The sequence below is a fragment of the Neomonachus schauinslandi genome, chromosome 1 (assembly GCF_002201575.2).
Source record: "Neomonachus schauinslandi chromosome 1, ASM220157v2, whole genome shotgun sequence".
NCBI classification, from domain to species: domain Eukaryota; kingdom Metazoa; phylum Chordata; class Mammalia; order Carnivora; family Phocidae; genus Neomonachus; species Neomonachus schauinslandi.
The window spans coordinates 26,481,357-26,504,529 of NC_058403.1; positions in this window are offsets into that span (position 1 = coordinate 26,481,357).

Consider the following 23,173-nt stretch of genomic DNA (forward strand, 5'->3'; position numbering starts at 1 on the left):
TAAATACTCATTAACCTCAATTTAAGCTAATAACATCTTACCCTGACTCTAACCCATAATTTAAAATTTTGATTTTTGTAATTCTTTACATACTTCTCTGCAGTTCACCAATAATACTTTATAAAAGCAAAAATAAGTACACTTTAGGCAAAGCTTAAAACTTGAGGGTCAAAATTTAGGAGATACCTATTCATATAAGGAAAGGTACTAACTTTACTCAAAAGAAAACAGAAGCGATTTCATCCAAGTGGATGAAAATTATCATCCTTTCATGCGGTTACAATGCTAAAATCTTATTTATTGAAGCAAAACTATAAAAATATGAATAATTTATCACATATTTTTATAATTCAGCATACAACTAAGGAATGTAACATAGGCTATAAAATCATGTAAAAATATAGCATAAGAAAGACAGGACAGAAAATCAAATACAGAAAATATGGTTTGCTCTAATACCTTAGATAATAATATATATTCTTATGGCCTATTTTCCCCACAACAGGCTTGTGACAATATTAAATCTATCTAGAATCTATGACTTTTTATGTTCTCACACTTCATGTGTGTTGCTGTGTGATATGAATTTGGTGCTGAATAAAAATACATTTCCCAGATAAATAAACTGTGGCATATCCAGACAATGGAATATTATTCAGCACTAAAAAAGAAAGGAGTTATCAAGGCATAAAAAGACAAGGAAGAAACTTAAATGTATATTACTGTGTGAAAGAAGCCAATCTGAAAAGGTTACATGCAGTATGACTCCAACTGAATGACCTTTGGGAAGAGGCAGAACTGTGGAAATAGGAGTAAGACCAGCGTTGCCAGGGGTGAGCAGAGAGGGAGGGATGAAAAGGGGGAGCACAGAGGATTTTTAGGGCAGTGAAACTGCTCTGTATCATACTCTAATGGTGGATTCATGTCATTATACATTTGTCCAAATCCACAGAACATAATCAAGTGTAAGCCCTAATGTAGACTCTGGATTTGGGTTTAAAATTATGTGTCAGTGTAGGTCCAACAGTTGTAACAAATATACCACACTGGTGGGACTTTGAAAATGGAGGAGTCTATGCATGTGTGGGGTAGGAGGTATATGGGAAATCTCCATACCTTCCTTTGAGTTTTTCTTTGAACCTGAAACTGCACTAAAAAATAAATTCATTCTGCTTCCATTCCGGACTTGGTTCCAGGTAATATAAAAAGGCAAAAGTAAATAATCCCAATATTTCTTTATTGAGATATTATTGGCTCTTTCTATTTCCCACACCTAACTAGGTTTCTCTACAGAGTAATTCACAAATCTCTTATTCATTTTATCCTTCTATGAAACCTCAAGGTAACACCTTTCACAGATTTACATCAAGCTTTTCTTATGGAAATTTCAAAATTTGCTCTTCTTTGAATAAAACTTTCTAGGGTATGGGTATATTCATATGTCCATAAATGTACTCTGTGACACTTGGTGATACTAACAAGTATTGACCACCACGTGCTAGGTATTATGCTACATAATTTAAACATTTAGTTTTAGCTACATAAAACTGTGGATGTTTGTTTTGAATCTATAGAAAAGGAATTTCCTATGGCTCATTATGGGATGTTTTCAGCTCATTTATTCTTCATAAAAACCATGGAATGCTGATACGACTGCTATTTTATTTTACAGATTGTGAAATTGAGGCTTAGAGGGGTTAACTATGTATCTTGCTCAGGTTACATACATAGTAAGCAACAAACCTAAGAAATGAGTTTAGCAATTTGACTCTACAGCTATTGAAAGAACTCCTCTACTACATTAGAGCAAGATAATATACAGTGAAGTATACTTTGTGGAGGTTTTGCTTCATTTCTGGACTCCTTCCCTAGGATTACCTACTCAAAGGAGATCACTACTCAAAGTACGACCTAATCACAAACAGCAATGTGAACGTCACCTGAGAGCTGTTAGAAGTGCCAAATCTTAGGTATCCAGATACTGAGTCTTAATCTGCATTGTAATGAGATTTCCAGGTGATTCCTAAATCCCTTGAAGTTTGAGAAGAACTGACCTAAGCTATCTTAATTTTTAAGACAATGAGCGGATGCAAAACCCTTAATCTACATTCCAATAGGTAAAAAAAAAAATAAGTGTACAAGTAATACCAATGTCCTGTAACCTCACTCTGTCCAGTGAGAAATAACGTTTTATATGTAATTTGGTTCTACACAAAATGAATCCTACAAATGCATGCATCCCCTCCCACCCTTTTTTCTCCCCACAAATCTTTAACTTATTCAGGGACTAGATATCTATTTTATTCCCATATCCACGAGAGCGTGTCTTCGTTTGCTGTTTTACTTCCAGCAATACACACAAAAGGTGGCCTTCCCTTTACTCCTAGAATATTAGGGCTTTGCATATAATCCCTGACATGGTGACATGGAATATTTTTTTCCCACTAGATGGCAGTAACAGCAATTCAATAATACATTTTATAAAGCCATTGCCAGCTTGCCACATGAACAGCAAACAATGACTCTTTGTGAGGGTTTCATGAATTGCTGGTTTTAATATAGGGAGCAAGGACTTAGTGACAAATTAGAGAACACTTTTCTCTATTGATGTTTAAATTTCATTTTGCTTGCTTTCCAAAATTAAAAGCAGTCTTGTTTGCCTATCTCTTACCCTTAGCTATAAGAATCAGCTATTGAGAATAATTTTCACTTGTAAGAGTTTGGAAAAAACACAAGTGGTTGCTAAAATATGATACTTTGTTAACATAACTGTCAAATTATTTCATTATTCCAGTTTGTGAAGAGATTTTTCAATTTCTTCTCTATCAAAGACCATACATGTATAATTTCTAAGTGCAGAAATTTAAGATTTTCATGAGAGATCACATCTTGGATTAGTAAATTAGTATTTTATTATTTTTTCCAATAAATTTTTAGAGATCATCACATATAAATATTATATATTACAGAAGTTAAGGAGTAACAGCAAGGAGAAACTGGGTTTATAGTAAAATAATATTAGGATTTTAAAAATGCAGTTCTATTGACATTCTATTTAGTTTTTAAATATGACTTCTTGCATGCAGAACATTTTCACATAAATATTTAAATATTTCTTAGAGAAAGGAAGAAGTTTATTAATCAAATATAAGTTCTTTTGGGGATATAATTAAGCAACTTCATTGTAATCTTGATGCTTCCAGGGAGTAGAAAAACAATACACTTTACTATTATTAGACTTGTCTTATAATGATCTATGTTAAAACTGCAAAAGTCTTAGCCCAGTGTTTCTCAAACTAACTACGGTGAAGAGCCAGACTATGATTTTTTTTTTTTTTCCAAATAGATGAACTGATACTTTCAAATTCACAATAACAATAAATAACTAGAAAAATTAAATTAAAAAACTAACAGCCACATTTTATTGAGTCAACAGATACAAAATAACTCTGCCAAAGTTTTATAAAATTTTTAAATGCTTACTCTTAATTTTTATACTTACGCTTTCTAATTGGTATCAGAGCATTCTCAGAGGGATCTGGCCAGCAGATCACACTTCATGTAATCCTGCTGTAGACTGCCTCCTAGCAAGTGAGCTGCATCTACTGGGAGCTTAGTAAGGTTTTAAGTAACCAAATGTAGTAAAAACCAAGACTAGTTAGATTTTACCATTGAAAATCTCTAGGGAGGGGGCCAACTTGAAGACCAACCTGGAGTGTCTCATTTAGTCTAACAAAGGTAGACTGTTTTATTTTTCTTTTCAAATTTGGTTCTTTGGTTATCTGGAATCCTAGAGTTATTTTGCATTGAGGTACTAGGTAGTATGAAAAATACTTATATGTCACCACTGGATTTACACGTAGCACGATATGGGTGCTCACAATCTGACAGCTCCTGGCACAGAGATGGATTCTTTCCTCCCAGCTGGGGTTCACTTGAGCCTTTGCCTTCCTTCTCTCCGTAGCAACCCCCCTCCCCCCCACTCTGTCCTTTTTTCCCTCCCAGATGAGTCCTCATGACCGTATTCTCTTCCAGGGCCAGATCTAGACATTAAACAACAGCAAGTTATACTGTTAGCAAGAAAAGCAGAACCCTTGTCTCTGCTTGCATAATGTAACAGCTTCTAGACATCAGCTGAACCATGTACACTCATTTGGTAGCAGGATGAAAGGCCAAACAGACAGCTCTCTATGGCGACATCTTTCAGGGGGCACTTTTAGTGCTAGGCTGATGGCACATAGGCCTCAATGTATGTTTTTATTTGTGAGATCCCAATTCTGTTCAGACATTGTTGTATTAACTTTCTAAAGACCAGTAATTTAATTTTAAGATCATTCCACAAAGATTTATCAAAGTATATCTATGTCAATATTGAGACATACAGTTTGGAAGTGTTTGATGTATGTGAAACTAACTTTTGCGACATAGACTTTACATTTAAAATCCAAAATGAGTTCAGTGTCAACTTTTATTAATCACATATAATTTAGTTGAGACTAGATTGAATTTCAGCATTAGAAGATTTCAAATTTGGCCTTAGATATGCAAATTCATTTATCATTAAATGGGAAATGTTTACTAAAAGACAAGTAGTCATGAGGTCAGAGTATTCCAAAATATTACTAGTACATTTTATGATTTTAAACACTTTATTCTTCTACTTTAATATACAAAATATGAGATATGTTGAAATTATCCAGTTTATTTACACGCGAGATAGGTGTAATTTCCAAGGTATATAAATTGGGTTGTCAGACCTAGATCCGAAAACTGGGATATTTTATGTATACTATTTCTTCATTCGCTTAATGGTCTACTTTTGTTTATTTTGTTACTACGTTAAAGGTGTATGTTACAAATATCAATCAGTATTTGAAACTCAAGTTAAAATTAGCACTATCCATCATTCTTTCAGGCTACAAAGAAAACGATACCCAAAAAAAACAATCGAAATACACAAACACTTGCAAAATAAAAAACCCACATAAAACTGATTTGTGTACCAAATAAGCCCTTTGTTATAGAGCAGTCCTCAGGAAACTAAAGAAGCAATAAGTCGAAAAACAGCTTATAAAAGAACGATTTTCAGTAATATGTTCCTCTCCATGTACCAAGCCCTGGACTTCAAAGTGAGCAGTTACTGTTATGCCTGGTTGTGTGCATATATGTACCATTCCCATCAACTGGGGCTGAGCACTGAAAAAAATTTATGCATAATAATACACAGAAAAGAGTCATATCTAAGGATTAACTAGTGCTTTAAAAAGTCAACCTAAAATGAATATATATATTTGACTCAGGTTCAGATTTTCATAGAAATGGAGGGGAAGCTTGATTAGACCTCAATTTTAAAAATGTAAATAGAAATGGTACAAATAGGTTTATTTTAGCTGCTATTTTTCTGTAAATTAGATTATAATTATAACTTAGGCTGCAACTTTAGAATGAATAAAGCAGTGGATGTTACATGTATTTTTCTTAAATGATTCTATGTAGTATAGCATATCTAAAAATCCTTTATGTTTGACTTTAGCAAGGGAAGAGGATCATATTTGTAAAAACATTTGAGGGGACCATTATTTTTCCTAAGGGCATTGTTTTTCCTTATACCTTTTGATAATGTTAATGATGATGGTGATAATGATGATGATGACAAAGAGGATGAAGATAATAGAATTTACAGGAAACTCACTATATGCCAGTATTGTTTGAAAGATTCTGCACATAGTCTATTCTGTTGTGAGGATTAAATAAATTATAAGTCAAACATCATGGTATTCAAATCATTCTATTTAAAAGAACCTACTAGAGGGGCACCTGGGTGGCTCAGTCTGTTAAGTGTCTGCCTTCAGCTCAGGTCATGATCCCAAGATCATGATCCCAGGGTCTGGAGATTGAGCCCCACGTCAGGCTCCCTGTACAGTGGGGAGCCTGCTTCTCCCTTTCCTCCCTGCTTATGCTCTCTCTCGCTATCTCTATCTCTCTCTCTCCTCTCTCAAATAAATAAAATCTTAAAAAAATAAATAAAAGCACCTATTGAATACAAGTCCAGTCTTCTGAAGTACTATTGTAAGTATCTAACTGATCTTCCACTTTTCTCTCAGGCTATTCTTTACACAGCAAAGTGAACTCTTAAAAATCGAAATCAGTTTGTATCTCTGATAAATAGCCTCTGATGGATGGCTTCCCATTTGACTTAAAAAAAAAAAAATCTAATATTCTGAACATGGCCAAGAAGAGCTTACATGGCCGTGCCCCACCCTACTGGCCACTTCAGTATTGCTCAAATAACGCCAGGTACTCTCTCCTTGGAAACTCGACTCAGGTTCTTCTCTCTGCCAGGATGCACTTTCCTAGATCTTAGTGCATAGCAAGTCTCTTCTCAGATGCTAACTCAGAAAAGCCTCCCCCAACCTAAAATAGATGATACTCTTCCCCTAATTTCCCACTCAACTCTATTTTTCTCCACATTATTCATCACTATCAAAAACAGTATGACATTTTTTGTTTGGTTGTTGGTTAATGTCTACCCTTCCTCTGCTCCTATCATTACCACAAGAATGTAGGGACCATGCATGTCAGGACTTGTGTTCACTATGTAACGCTACCACTTAGAAGATTATCTAGCATATAGCAAATGTTCCATAAATAGTGGTAGATATTGAATCATTCTTGAATGGAATCATTGAGCCATTCTTGTCAATTTTCTCTTCACACTTCAGGTGAGCTAAACTGCCTGATGTACAGTGTTAACTCCCAATGTAGGCTCATTGCTATGAATATATATGCACATACTATACCCTCACACAGAGGTTTAAAAACTTGTTAATTTGAAAATCTTTTTAAAAGCACAATCCGGCTTTGTCATACTGTTGTGTTAGGATTTACATTTTATAAAATAAAAATATTCTATGGTCAAAAGTCAGATGTATCTATCAGTCTGGAAGATATATCAGTATAAAATACAGAATATATAGATATAATATCAGTATATATGAAATATATTTAATGAATATATATTACATTATAATACTTTATATAGTACATATATATAGTTTTCTGATGACCAATGCCATTGTAAACAAAATTGCTTAATGTCATTAACTAATGCTATTTACCCTAAAGTATGATTTTACTATGTTTATTTTCCTTGATTTATGTTCATTTGGAAAAGTCTATAGTTTAATTTATTTTTGCTCTCTTCACACTGCCTAATCTTAAAAAGAAGGTAGTAAAATAGCAAACCCATCCTCTAACTCATTCCTTTCTGCTGAAACACATAATTTCATAATGTGATTCTTTCTTTCATCAAATGTGGTGTCTGAAGAATACAACAATTACATTGTAGCAAAGCGGCCTTTATTCTACTGTAAGGGTCAGATATTGTTGGAGACGGATAACAACACATCACAGATAGATCAGTACAAGAACTCATGCTTACTGAATTACTATTCACTTCATAAATCTTGATATCTGTTCTAACATAGGCCTTGGAGTCATTTTCATGACTATCAGAGTTAGAGTGAAAATATCACTGGGATTTGCCATTCATGGCACTATGGGTACTTTCTAATTTATGGCTGTGATAGAAAAAGGACAGTGAACATCCAGATTTTTATTTTCTTTAATTAAAAGTTAGTGTGGTAAAGCATGGAATATTGTGCATATTAACCTGACGGGATAGCTATGAAAAACAAGCTGAAGAGTTTGTTCTCGAATCTTTTATTTATAAAGACAAACATCAAAAGCAAAAATACCCCTTTCTGACAAAAGAGATGTAAAAATATGCATCTGTGCTTTCTGAAGTGGGAGGAACTCACATGAGTGAGGTAGAGGGGTCCAAGGCGTACTTGTACATTGCCTACCTCAGGGAGGGGGATGGAGACCAAAAGGAGGAAAAGGTTAGTAACTTTCTCTTTATAGGAGTCTGTTTTGAGTTTTACAACATATTGTTTTTATAATGACATATTTATATAATTACATATATTTAGATATTTATATATACTTATATAATTTACTTAAATATATATTATCATATACTTATATGATCTATAATTACATATCTATAAAATATGTAATGATATATTACTATCTAGCCACTTAATCTCTATGTATATGGGTATTAGTGGATTGCGCACACACATATATGTATATTTAAATTCACCAGTTGCTTTGAATTTAACATTGTTTTTCTGTGTTTTATTACTGAGGCTTTGTTCAGGGCATTTTTGTATCAGCTGTCTTTGGGTAGAAATGTTATAAACAAAAAAGTATATTTTCATGTCAGGAGAGAAAGTAAATCTGTTGCATTAAAACAATACTTTATTAAAGTGTTGGCTAATAATTTAGCCAGAACAGATATTTTAAATTATTCTAATGAATAATGACTAATGGTAAAATATTCTTCTAGTCCGTTCTGTAGGATATATATCCATTTCAGAAGAAAACATATGGCTGATCAAAATAGCTTATTATGAATATGAAACATATTAAGATTCATGGTTTAAAAGAAAAATGGAAATATATAAATATGAAATGTAAGTGTATTACTAACAGGGATCATCTAACTCTAGTAAGGAAAGAAGGGTTCTTATCATACCTATCTCATTTGGTGAAGTAAGTAGATCTTCTGACTGACAAAACTTTAAATCTAACATAAACATTCATTATTTTCAGCACAGCAAAAGAAACATAAACATTCATTATTTTCAGCACAGCAAAAGAAACAATATATTATTGTTGCTGTAAAAACACTAAGTTCATAAGCCTTCGCTCCAAAAGGAAAGATTGTTTCAGGGGAGGAAAAAAGGATATTGAATTAGAAGGGAAATACTTTGTTGACTTTTCTCAAAAATAGGACCGTACTACAGCTTGCCAAATCCAAAAATTATTGACTAGCAGAGTTTAGTTAAAAATATTTTGGATTCATATAAAAATATACTTTGAGGTCTAGGGGTTTTTGCTCACATTCTATGTCCTGCACTAGTGTACAAAATTAGAAGGGAAAAAAAATAGCCAAATATGCTGTCATATGTTTTAGTACAACGCTAAAATGATAAAGTCTTTCACATGATTAAGACTTACTGTTATTTCTGAGTCATCTCTTCACAGTGCCATTGTAATGATCGATAACCTGAAAGGAAAAGAAATGAATCAAGATGTGGTGGTCATCATTAAAAATTTCCATCAACTTTGCTAAGAGAGTAGAACTTTAATGTTCTTACAAAAAGAAAAAAATAAATAATGAGGTGATAGATGTATTAATTAACTCTGTGGGGGGGGGAATCCTTTCACACTGTCTATGTATGTCAAATCACCACAATGTACACTTTAAATCTCTCACAATTTCGTACATCAATTATACCTCAATAAGGCTGAAATGTAAAAAGAAATTCCTGAACCAGCACACATCCAAAATGTTCATGTTACATTTATTCAAAAAGAAATCTTAAAACAAAACATCCTCATTAAAATGAGATGTCTAAAGAATTTAAATATCTCAGTATAAATTCTGTCAGCTGAGACCACTTCTTCTATAATAAAAATAGTCATTCTCTTAGAACCCCTAAAAAGTATTGCACAATAATAGGATCACTAATATCAATAAATTACTTTGCTAGGAATAATCAATCCAATTCACTGAATGTGTGCTTTCTAAGTTTGGAAATCTATGACTTCCAAAAATCAAAATTCATAGGAGTCAAAATTAATCAAAATATTAAAACAGATCCAGCCAAAATTAAGTTTACATAAATTAACTATGAAGGCAAATTCTGTTCTTGTTATTGTTTATAAAATATCACAAATTAATTTTAGAGACAAAAGGTTGTCATACAGGTAAACACATGAAATACCACCAATTAATGTTTAAAATATCTGGTTTTTTAAAATAAATAATAAAAAATAAATAATAAATTTTAATAAATTTTTACAAGTTTATAAACACTACTTTTCGAATCATAGGGTTATTAGTGGAATGCTATTTTTAAAATAGGTTTATTTTAAAATGTTAATATTAAAATACCTCATAAATTACATCTAATGTCTCAAATTTTAATATTTAAGACACTACTCCAAGTTTTTAAGAAGTATTTTTAAATCAGTCTTTTTATATGCTTTACATATGATTAATTTCCTTACCAATATTATTTGCTGTCATAGGCATTCAGAAATTAATTTATATGTAAGAGTAACTAGAAGAATTTGAAATTAGGTGAAGATTTGGGGAAACATATGATGACTGATGAGGTTTTACAAATTATATTCCAACTCTGTGAGAGAGAATCTACAAATATTAACAAAGTGATTGATGGGCTGGTCCAGTTTTTCAAACAGCAGAATATTCATGTAGGCTGTAGAAAGAATGTTTTCCTTCATTGACCTAGTTCATTCACAGTTGGCAAAATATTTGGAAACTAAACCATTAAGGAAGGCTAGTATCCTTTCCAGACCATGAAAATGCAGAAAGAGGACAGCAGAATCTAAGCTTCTAACCCAAAGTTTTAAAATTTTCATTTTAAGCCAATATAGTCTCTTTTATTTTTTGGCTTAAAAAAACCCCTACACAATATATAAACAGTTCAATAATATATTTTTTGTTTAATAAGTACAGCTAGTTATTGATCTATTTAGTACTGAAGTGAAGTACAGAAATATGGAGAACTTTACGAAGTCTAAAGTAAACTATTAAAAATCAAGTACGATTACATTTGTATTTGTGAAGTAAAATAAATATATGGTCAGTTTTATGGTTTTTACACTCCTAGTAGAACATAAAGGTAAATAAACAAAGATCTATAATTAATTCACTACCTAGATTTCAAATTTCTAAATCAGTAATTTGAACTCCAGGGGCAACTGTGATGAATGTTTTTAATTTCCAAATATTGTTCTGTGAAATTATACACGGGATGGGGGGTTGATAATTTACAAAGGATGTGACAGTTTTTCTTTGGTAAGACAAGTGGGCTCCAAGATGTGTGATTGGCTAGAAATACTGGGCAATCATCTCCTCATTCTGGGGACAACATATACAAATCCTAGTAAAAGGCCAAGAGGCTAACATCTTTGACACCTTAGATTTGGAATTCTATTTAATTTGTCACCCACTCCTCAATTAAGATGGCACCTTCTTTGCCTGGTGCTAATAGAAGGCTCATTGCTCCTGCCACCAGAATACTGTTGTGTTTGCTCAGCAGTGTGCCTTTCTTACAAGGTGCTGGATGGCATGCTGAAAGGGACAGAGAACAGAGACTAACCCAGATTATTGGAATGGGCTATTTGGTGGATTTTACGACTGATTGTTAGTAAAAGTTAGTATGTTTGCAGAAATTGGTCTGTAACTTATTTGGGTTTTTTTGGTTTGGTTTTTGAACCAACTACTTGGTAGCAAAGTTGTAAGAGAAGAGACACATAGTGTCTACCTATCTTTTATTGTCAAGATGAAAATATTGACAGAAATCCCCTGACAACTGTTGAAAAAAAAAATTATCTTTGGTCAGATCACAATATCAGTCTATGGATTAGAAGATGACTCAGGTCCAGTTTTGCTAGAGAAAATAGGTTGTGCTACAGTAATAACCAATCTCCATTCTGGTGGCTTCAAATGACAAAGGTATATTTCTCACTCATGCTAAATGTCCATTACAGATCAGCAGAGGAGCTCTGCTAATCATAGTAACTCAGGTAAATAGAAAAATAGGGTAGCCTCCATCTCAATTATGGAGAAAGATACAGGAAAGGTGAAGGAACACTGGTGATTAAATGTTCTGGCCCCAAGTACAATACTATGGGCCTCAACTCCTTTACTGGCCCACTTAAATCACAAGGAGACTAGGAAATGCATTACAATTCTATCATGTGTCCAGAACAGGGGAGAATCAGAAATATTTAACAAATTTTTAAAAGTACCAGAGCAATTCAGTGTCTAAAATTGAAACTGAGTTTTTCTGTTTGAATATATCCTAAAGTTGCAGTATATCCTAAAATGGTACTTTTTGCAAAAAAAAAAAAAAAAAAAAAAAAAAAAAGATTAAATTTGACTTTGCTATTGCGTTCCTGAACTAAAGACCAAAATCTTTATGACTGAAATAAATTCTGTTCTAATGTAAGTAATGCAGAATATGAGTGAGCAGGTTTAACTATATACATGATATAAACAGTCATTAAAATTTTTTGCAAAGGGAGATTCTTAAAAAGGATAAAAAGACTATACTTTATATTTACACACTCAAGCGAAGTGGCCAAATCTTTATGTGCATACTAATAACAAGGAGTATTTGTTACAATGCAGATTTTTGGACCTTGGGCTAATATTATTATTTAATAGGACTAGTATTTAAGTGCAGGATTCTACATTTTAAAATACACCCATTTAATTCTGCTGCAGGCAGTGCTGAGTCCTGGAACCAGATTTTGAGAAGAGTTGGTTAGAGCTAACTGGTTCCAAGAAGCAAAAAGGGTAAGCATGAAATTGAATTGGGGGAAAAGCGAGTAGGGCTTTAATCATTTCATGGCATATGAATTTATTTAGTTGCCTAAATTATATTATAAAACAATGTAACAAGAGAACATCTGACTCAGCAGTCTCAGCAAGATGAACAGCCATGCATTGACATTGCTTCTCTGATTTGCATGAAAATTTTGAATAACTGATATGTGATTATTCTCCATTTAAATTATGAAGAACAGGGGCATAACCATTCTCTTTACAGACAATTCCCAAAGTAACATCTCTAGTCCAGACTCCTCTCCTGAGTGTCAAATTCAAATATCCAACTTCCAACATGAAATCTCCATTTGGATAGACCTAAGAGACATCTCCATCTTCACATCTCCAAAACCAGATTCTTGACACTTGCCTCCCAAACTTCTCCTCCTGAAGCCATTTCCATCTCAATCAATGACAACAATTCTTTCAGTTACCCAGATCAGAACCGGGAAGCCATCTTTGGTGCATCATTTTCTCAACTGTTTTCTCAACCAGTCAGCAAAGCCCCTCAGTGATTTCTTTGGAGATGCCTTCCAGAATCTGACTACTTCTTACCATCTCCTTCACCCTTGTCTAATCTATGCCACCATCATCTCTTACTTGAACTGTTTTAACAACCTCCTAGTGTTCTTCTCCAAGATGTGCGGATAAATGTTTATTGATAACTTTATAAATAATAAATATTGATAGTGTTATAAAAGAAAGAAAAGGAAGGAGAGAAAGAAAACAAAGAAAGGAAGGAAGAAGAGGAGGAGGAGGGATGAAGGAAGGAAGGAAAGAAGGCAAGTAAGCAAGGACAAAATGAAGAAGGGGCAGAGAGAGAGAGAGAGAAGAAATCCCTAATTGACAGCTTTTGCAGAATTGCATGGTGTAAACACTCCCACCATGACTAATTGAAAGTGACATGACTATGTGTCCTCAAAGAGGTAAGCACAGTGACTTTTTGGGAGCCGGAGGGAGTGAATTCTAGCATATCACAGGTTCTCCCTTCTTTCACCCTTCCCAGTTGATCTTCTTCACCATAAGGCAGCAAGAGTGACCTGAGTCTGATGACATCACTCCTCAGCCCAAAGCCTTCCAGAGACTTGCCATTTCATTCAGAGTAAAATCTCAGATCTTAACACAGACTCTGAGGCCTGTGCATGATAGTGCTCAGGGCCACCCTGTGCTCTGTGGTCCCACCGACTCCTACCCTTGCCTGGCTCATGGCCCTCCAGGCACCCGGGGCTCCTCCTCACTTGACCTTAAAAATACCAAGTATGCCCCCACTTCAAGGCCTTTCCACTTTCAGTTCCCTCTGCTCAAAATACTTTTTCCTAAGATGTGTCTCTCCCTTACTTCCTTCTGGTCTTTGAACAAATAGCACCTAATCAGGGGCCCCTGCCCTGAACATCTGATATAAAATGGCATAACCCCCTTCTCTCTTTAATCTTTCAGCTTGCTTTATTCTTTATAGCACCTTTTACCACCTGATGTTTATACATATAGGTAGATATTATCATCAATATTTATTACTATCTGTTTCCTTAAGGGCACACACATCAGTTCAGTTCCTATTTTCCTATCCCCAGTTCTAATGACACTGTCTGTCACATAATGAACTAATAAAATGGTATTGACTAAAGAGACATACAACATACAAGCAAATAAACGAAGAAGGTAATTTTAGTCATCAAAAGTGCCATAAAGCAAATAAAGGAGTGTGGCGAGCGATCCCATGGGGGGTGCGGTAGCCAGTGGGTGGTGACTATCTCAAGAGATGATATTTAAACTAAAGTTAGAATAACAATATAATTAGTACAGCCTGCACATAAAAATTCATTATAGCATAAAAGAGTAGGAGCAGCTTTGTGGATGATTTTAGGGTTTTAAAAAGAAACAGGTAAAAGAAATGAGTTGTTGGATGTGTTCTCAAAAAGTGCACATTGACTCCTAAAATGATGGAATAAAAAGATAATATTTCATAAAGGAGAAGGAAAAGGAGGCAGAAAAGATCACCGCTTCTAGTGTCCCACCCTGAAGGGGGGACAGAGAGGAATAGAAAAATCAAGGGGGGATTCTTTTTTTAAAGATATATTTATTTATTTTAGAGAGAGAGAGAGAAAGCACAAGCAGGAGGGGCGGAGGGAGAGGGATAGAGAATCTCAGGTAGACTCCATGATGAGTCTGGAGCACGACACTGGGCTCGATCTCATGACCCTGAGATCACAGCCTGAGCAGAAACCAAGAGTTCTATACTTAATCAACTGGGCCACCCAGGCGCCCCAAAGGGGAGTACTTATATTTGGACAGATCTTTATACTTTCAAGGTTTATGATTTTCAGATTTATTTACCATATTTATCTCTCACAATGACTTTGAAAATAGGCAGAGTTTATTATTCCCATCATGAAGAAAAAGTGTCTAAGACTCACAGAGGTTCATGCTTCCTCTAAGGTCAACAGACTAGCAAGATACTGAACAAGGATTACCTGGCAGCCAGGTGTCCTCACACAGTCCATTATACTGTACTCGGTATGCTATGCCACCTTGATAAAAACTGGCAGAAGATTACCTGGAGGTCGCCAATCTGCACTATCTGAACTCAGTTCTTACAGTGGGTTTGTGTTTAAATTCCAGCTGACTTGAATTAAAGGTTGACTTCAAATGCATGGCCAAAAGGCCAACAGTAACATTAACCTTCAAAGATTCCTTCATGTCCCCTCTACTGAGTACAAACTCCTGGAACTGGCAACCAAGGCCATCACAGGGTGACTCAGATGGGAATTTCCAGCCTTTCCTCACACATACCCTAAGAAAAATTTTAAAACTTTTTTGCCCATGCCAGATCACTTGCCCAAGTCACTCACCATGAAGAAAAGCAAAGAGAGGAGAAGGTATGATTTGCTTCACCTGCAACATCCACCCTTTCCTTCCTCTCATCTTTTTCTGTCACAGTTTAGCCATCTTTAAGAAGTCTTTGCAAAGCCCTCAAATCAGCTGTGTTTTTCATTCTTCAAGCATTCTTCAAAGTCTGATGACACCAGTCATATCCTGCCTTATACTACAGTTACTGGAGAAATTGTGAGATATCCCATTCCTTAAATAGAATATCATTGAGGTGAAAAAAGGACTGTCCTTTCTCTTGCTTCTTCAATTTTATATTCCTTTTGCAGGGAGTCTTCCAAATAGTGGGGAACCAATGAATACTTGTAGAATTGGATAAAACTGATTTTAAAAATGTAGCCTTCAGATTAATGACTCCAACACTCTATTGAAGGCAGAAAGAAAGATATGAGAGGTACAGAGCACAGAGTGAAATCAATAGAAGAAATTATTTGAAAGAATGAAGAAAAGTAGAAGTACAAGAAGTCAATCATATATTCAGAACTGGCACAATGCATGGGGCACAGAAGCTACTCAATAAATACCTGTTGAATGAATAAATGAATGGCTGAACAAAAAGAGGGTAAATGAGGACAAAGAACTATTAAAAGATAACCTTAAAACTGGGTCCATCATTTCAAGCTAAATGGGCAAACACCAACAGAAATTAAGGCATCAAATAGACTATTCAAAGGATAGGAGGAAATATCTATCTGTATTACCTCCTCTCATGCTCTTTTGTTAGGAAGCATTTTCCTAATTAATTTAATCTGAACCACAGAAAAATTCCATGAAGAGGCAGGAGAAACATGATTCCACCCATTTTTAAATAAGGAACAAGGTTGAGAGGAAAAAGTCTCTAGGTCAAGATCAGAATTGAGGGCAAAGTCAAAACTTGAACCTCTTGGTTCTCTAACTCTTTGACATTCCATGCTCCACAGACCAGCAGCATTTGTCTCCCCTGAGGTCTCATCAGAAATGCAAAATCTCAGACTCCACCCCAGATGCCTGAATCAGGATATGAATATTAATATCTCTAGGTGATCTTAAGTATCAAAGTTAACTGTTTACCTGATACAAAATTGTATATAAATCTGTCTGCTTTCATAGACAGATGGATAGATACAGCATGGTATATGACATACACCATGATATGATACCATATATGATATCACACATATTTCATAAATATATATGTACATATGCACACACATATATTGCTATGTGTATACATATAACAATAGATGAAACATCATATAGCTATATTACCTTTAATTATTAATATTGAATATTATTATAAATATGAAAAATACTCAATATTATTAAATGATAATATGATTTTTGTAAGATACATGATAATAAATATAAATTAGAAAGGAACATAGTTTAGGTCCATGGATACATCCCTTAAAGAAAAGAAATATTTAAAGGAATGAGCCTCTTTTTAATTAAAGCAAAACTGAACAGTTTGTTGGACATATAAGGATTCAATCATGTCTTTGAGAAAAAAAAAGAATACAAAAGGGAACACAAATATAGCAATATATCTGCTAGCAAGCACAATAGTTGGCATCCATTTATAAAAACAAAATACTGAGAGATGTTAACATTAGAGGGTTCTTGCACACACACACACACACACACACACTCATACACAAATATACACAAAGAAAATAGCTAAGTAGAATGGTTTGATGCTCAACCAAAATAGCAAGATTGTGACATGCAAATTAAGGGAAATTGCTTTCAGTGATCTTTTGTTAGTAATAACAAACAATAATTTTTGGAAAACAAGGCAATAATGGAGTCTAAACACAGCTTATTATAAACACATGTACACCTCATGCTTTAGATAAAAGAATGAGCAGGAGGAGGAAGTTCATTTCCCCTTTTAGAAGGGTGAGACATTGTTTTTACTTCGAATTTTTTTTTAAGGTTCAGACAAAGCATTTCTTAAAAAGTGGTTGAAAGTTCAGAGCTAAGTTTCATATTCAGTCACTAGAGTTTTCCAGTGTGAAGATTTCTGCATATATATTTTCATTAAAGATCTTACATCAAATAGTCAAACCCTTCACATGGAAGTATCTTGCCTTAATGTTATTTTCAAGTTGTGAAGTACTATTTGAAAGAAAGAAGAGTTCCAAATTATGTGACTTGGGAAGAGAATTTTCCAGTGCTAAAATTATGTATCATATTCAAGATGGTTGTTATGATGAGAAAGTAAAACCATCAACAACTTTTGATTGGCTTTAGAGTTCTCAGAAGTATAATATTAGTTATGTTCAAATAATTTTTTCCAACTATCAGAAACATCTTACTCAAGGAGGACTCAAACATGTGTGTCATACATATACACAACACAATACTGTCTACATTGAATGCCTGTGGCAATTTACATTGGGTTTAGAACTGATTATGTTTATCGTATGACATGCTGAAGTATCCTTTGAGATTCCTGATATTATGTGAACTGCTTCCTTGCATTCATAAATAGGATGCACAGCTAGTTTCTATACTTTATCTGTCTTTGCTAACTCTTTACTTAGGTCTATATTAAGAATCATGTCCTTACCATCTTGACCATATTGTTCATAATTGTATTTGTAGATATGGAGCTCTCTGTGATGCACCAACACCTATATTGTGCTGGGAGTTGAAAATAGAAAGTATAAGAGATTAAACTTGGAGAATTCTTGGCATTTGTAATATAGGTGTATATTAGATTTAAAGGAGATAAAGTTATATTCAAATGGTTTTCTCTCATGATAGCAGCACATTTAAGCGGCTTTCTTCTCGCACTTGACTATGGGCTCCAGAAAGACAGAGATCATGTATTAACCATGTCTGGATCCTGAATGTATCTTTGGACACAATACTTGGACCAAAAATAGACACTCAGATTAATGAACTAATCTGAGGGCCATATATGCTGAAGTGCATAGTGTTTGGGGTGCATGTGATTGAGAAGGTAAATTAGAACCATAATATAATTAGAACCATAATATAAGTCATCCCATCTATTTCACAAAGTAGATCCCAGAGAGACTTGAAAATATATCACCATAGAATTCATTTCTTCAAGCAAAAAGGCCAAAAAATAATCCATTCATGGATTACTATAAATAATTTATTCATATAAATATATATTTATATGGATTTATTATATAATATAAATATATATGAATTTATTATATATTTATATAAATATAAAATATATTTTAGATATTTTGAACATATATTTATATATAAATATATTTTAATATATGAATGTACATTTATATAAGTATTTATAAATTTTATAAATAAAATAATTTTTATCAGCATATCTCATTTTATTTTTGTAAATAAAATAAATTTATTTATAAAATAAATAACTAATTCATGATTTCACCAAATATTTATACTTATAATCCACCCATATTTAGAGATTTTACCTGTAACCCACCCAATTTTTTATAAAAATTCACTGATAATGAAGTGAGTCGAAGTTAGAGACCCATTTAAAAGATGTCCGGAAATTTTCAGACCCTATTGTCACTCACTTAAAAATTAACTGACGGTTATATACCAGTGTATATAAATACTTTGTTAGAAAAGAGATAAAGGAATAAACAGAGATATTTATTCAGGTAAATTAGAAAAGTCAGAAAGATAAATTATCTGAATTCCTGATATAAAAGCTAAATATTTAAGGAAAATTTACAATGTCTAATATTTTCCACAGCTCTCCCTCTCTTTTGTGTCTAATCTACATAATTAATTTAAATAGTTTTGTATTTTAAACAGGTTGATGAATAGAAAACTTCTAAACTTATTGACCTGTTACTGGTTATAATTTACCTACAAAGACAGATTCAGAGAGGAAATTAGGCAATAGTGTGCTGGTGGATGTTTAACAACAGCTTCTAAAAAAAAGATTAAAAAGGCCCTAATTTGCAGTATTGGCCGATTTCTATGGTGCAAATACTTCTGCTATATCCAATTTCAAGCCAAGAGAAGGATATCTCTTTAAGATGGAATTTAGAAAGGAATCATTACAATGAGCTCATCCAAGATGGTTTTAGCTAAGCTAGCTTCAGCACATCATTGAAATTAGGCCGTATTAAATTAATAAATATTTTATGGGGAAGTTGATTAAATGCATACATCCATATAAGTTAATACGTATTCATGAAAAAATTAAGTAACTTTGGAAAATATGCCCCTCTTAGGGATACACTATATACATTAATTTTTGATTGCCCCAGAAAGTATTGCATATGAACAATCCATTTAACATTGTTTAATATAGCATCTCTCTCATACGTATTTGACTCCAGGGCTTTTGTTTTGTTTTTGTTTTTGTTTTTGTTTTGTCTTGGTTTTGGTCCCAGAACACCAAAGTAACATCTTTTAGAATAATAGTGTTTTTTAGAATCTCATTTGGGAACTGTGGCTCTGGTTATTCACTTCTAGTCTCATTGGACACATAGCAGGCATTCAGGAATCACAGTTTACTGATAAAAGGTACTTATTTGTGTAGAAAGATCAAAACAAAAAGGTAAAAAAAAGATCCATGAGTAAGTAAAGGAGATTCTGTCCTGTCTTTTATGAGACCAGATTATGTTTAGATAATTGTTTCATTAGTGCAATTGCAGGTTTATTCATTTGTTAGACATTTTATTGAGCATCTACTATATTCAAAGCACTATGAGACACTAAAGCACCGGAAAATTTCAGTCTTTTTATTTTAAATGCTCCATTAGGTAAGGCAAATTTAGTTTTTCTTTTTTTGATTTTGCAGTAAGAAAGGCAAAATACACAAATTGTTCTAAAATTTAATTCTAAGGAATATTTAAGTCCAACACATCTTGATAAATGAGCAGAGTTTTTGTTGCAAACTCCATGTAGTACGGACATATTACTGAGCTATTGAGTACTTCAGATATAGAGAATCTTTTTTAAGAAAAGAAGCTGTCATTTCTCCCCTAAATACTCAGTATGAAGTGTCCTATCTGCATATTAATGTGTTAAAATAATAGTGTTTTAATAACTATCAATCTGATTCCATGACAATGTCTCCAAGTGTTTACATATATCCACATTTAGCAAGTTAGAGTAATTTATGTTCACACATAAATATTCATAAAACTGAGTATGTTTTGAAAAACAAAAGAGCAAGATTAATGGCTAAATGTTAACTGAAAAAAAAAACCCAGCTATTTTGCAACAGATTTCATGCAAAGTCTCATTTTTTTTAACTACAATTTGAGTTATCATGCAATATGTAAACCTTAGTGCATTTGCTTTTGTTTTGCTTTCCTTTGGAGAATTGACAGGTAGATTTTTCCACTGAAGAAATAACTGGCACTTGACCTTTGCCAGCCAGTATGATCTGTTGGTATATCAAAGAAACTCTGATGTTGAATTATCTTAGCAGTGAGTAAATTATTTAAAAAAAAACAACTATAACATCCTTTTAGATAATACATTCATTACTTATAACAGTGTGTGAATTACTATAGTAAAATAGTGATACCACAGTAGTTCATTTTTTTACCCCATGCGCTTTTCTCACCATCCAAGCATAGAAATTAATGTATCTCAACACATCGAAAGATATAAAACTGCATGCATATGTTTAGCCATGAACCTAGCTCAAAACACGGCATCAGTATGGAGGAATACGCCAGAAAATTATCCTCTGATTTCTTAATTAAGAGTATAAAATTGTGGCTATTCATGGCCACCAACACTTAATTGTCTTTGTAAAGCTACAAGATAATTTCCCTTCAAGGTAAGTATTTAAAATGAGTATCTCCATACCACCAGACCATACAGTGCTCATTTATAGTACTATACAAAGCTTCTGAATAATAAATTTAATGAAAGTTGTTTTATGCCTTGCCCTTTAGAGCATTCCTTCCTCTTTCATCCTCTAATTTTAACAATTTGCAAACAAAAATTGCTCAAGGGATAGATTGCAAAGATCTATAGTTAACTGTACGTCACTGGAAGGTAACAAATGTGAGTTCTTCCAATATTTAGTTACGGTACATTGTTGGGGGATGTCTTATCTATGTTAATTATTCACGTATCTGCATTTTGTGTGGTTATTATAGTAGAACTATCTTCAATAATACAGAATATGCTACATTTTAGATTTGTTCAAATTTTTATTCAAGTAGCATCAGCTGCTAGTATGTCACATTACAAGAGCCAACTTAACAACTAAATATCTCGCAGAAAGGGAAAAAAAAAAAACTTTTTTATTTGAGTCTACAGATTCATTGAAGTAGCCAAGCAACAAATAAAATATAAATGCATGAATCAGAAACAGAACTATTGTTGGAGGCCAATGGTTTTGACATAGATTTGAATTTTGACTATTACAAAAGACAGAGGAAACCCCACACTTGCTTAGAACAGTAACACGACACCAAAGAAGTTTCTCACCAAATCTCCTACCCTTCCTGAGATCTAACCACAGAAATAAACATAAACATGGGAAAATCCAGGGCAGGAAATCAAAGAGAATCAGGTCAGAGAGAGAGATTTACAAGAACATATATTCAATGTCATAGTCCAGCAAAAAAAAATGGGAACTATTTCTAAATGATATCCATAATAAAGCTATAGAAACAGGACTGTACTGTACGTGGTCCTGCCATGGGGAGGTGGGTATTATCTTGACCCTTGACCTCCTCTCACACAAGAGCCTGAGAAATGAAAATCATGTTTCTCATCGCTGTTTGTTTTACACAAATTCACTGTCTTTATTTAAACTGGCATAGAGGGGGGAAAGAATTCTATTCTGAAATAGCCCAAGTCAGGTTCTTAACAGTCATGTGACTTTTTTTCTGCCACTATGTGCTCCGTATCATTTTACTCTGAAATAACTATGTGGATTTCAGCTCAACCTGCCTTTGCTTATAATGCATGGCATACCCCGTGAGGGAGCCTGAGAACAGACTCCCTTGAAAAGCAAGGTTCTCATAGTTGGCCTGTAACCATGGAAGCAGATGCCGGTTTCTTCTTACCCCTGCTTACCTCTTTGCAGCCTCGAGCTGCTCCCTATTGTTAAAAGGGGTACGCCTTGATTTTTCTTCATCGTGACCGAACTTGCCTCTTCTTCAAAGGGCATGATGCTGCAGGTCATTGGTCTAGACTGTTTGCACGGTCCAGAGAACAGCCTTGATGTAACCCTTGCTCCGTCTGAGCCACGCCACCAGCCGTGCATCTGTAGACTGTAGAGGACATTGGAGATCTGTATTTGAAAAGAAGTCTGTCTGATTTTGCCATTGTGCCTTTTCACTCATCGATCGAATGAATATCGAACCTTCTGTCGTTGCATGTGTGAAATAGATAGCTTAGCAAGCACTTTTGTGCCCAACCTGTGCTGTGGGCCAAAAGGTTTTCCTTTAGTCTCAAGAATTTTTTCTTCAGACTTTATGAATTTCCTGTTAGCTTAAATTATTTATATGCTGTTATCTTATCCAACTGTTATGATGACTATTTGAGTTAATTCATCAGCAGTGACTTTCTTTTGCTATTAGAAGAAGTACTTTCTTTTCTGCCAACTATGGTTTGTTTTTTTTTCTTTTTCTTTTGTAGCTTTTTAAGCTCTTCTAGCTTAACTTATTCGTGAATACATGTGGTATCAATGTATCCTGTTAAGCCAAAAAGTTGAGATATCTTTTCAAGACGATGATTAGATGATGTCTATCATTTAACAGATTTAATTCCAGAAAGGTGAACTTGAACTGCCTCAAGGTAATTTCAGTGATTTGTAAGAGTAAGTAAATCAAATAATCACATTGATTTTAAGTTAAACAAAAT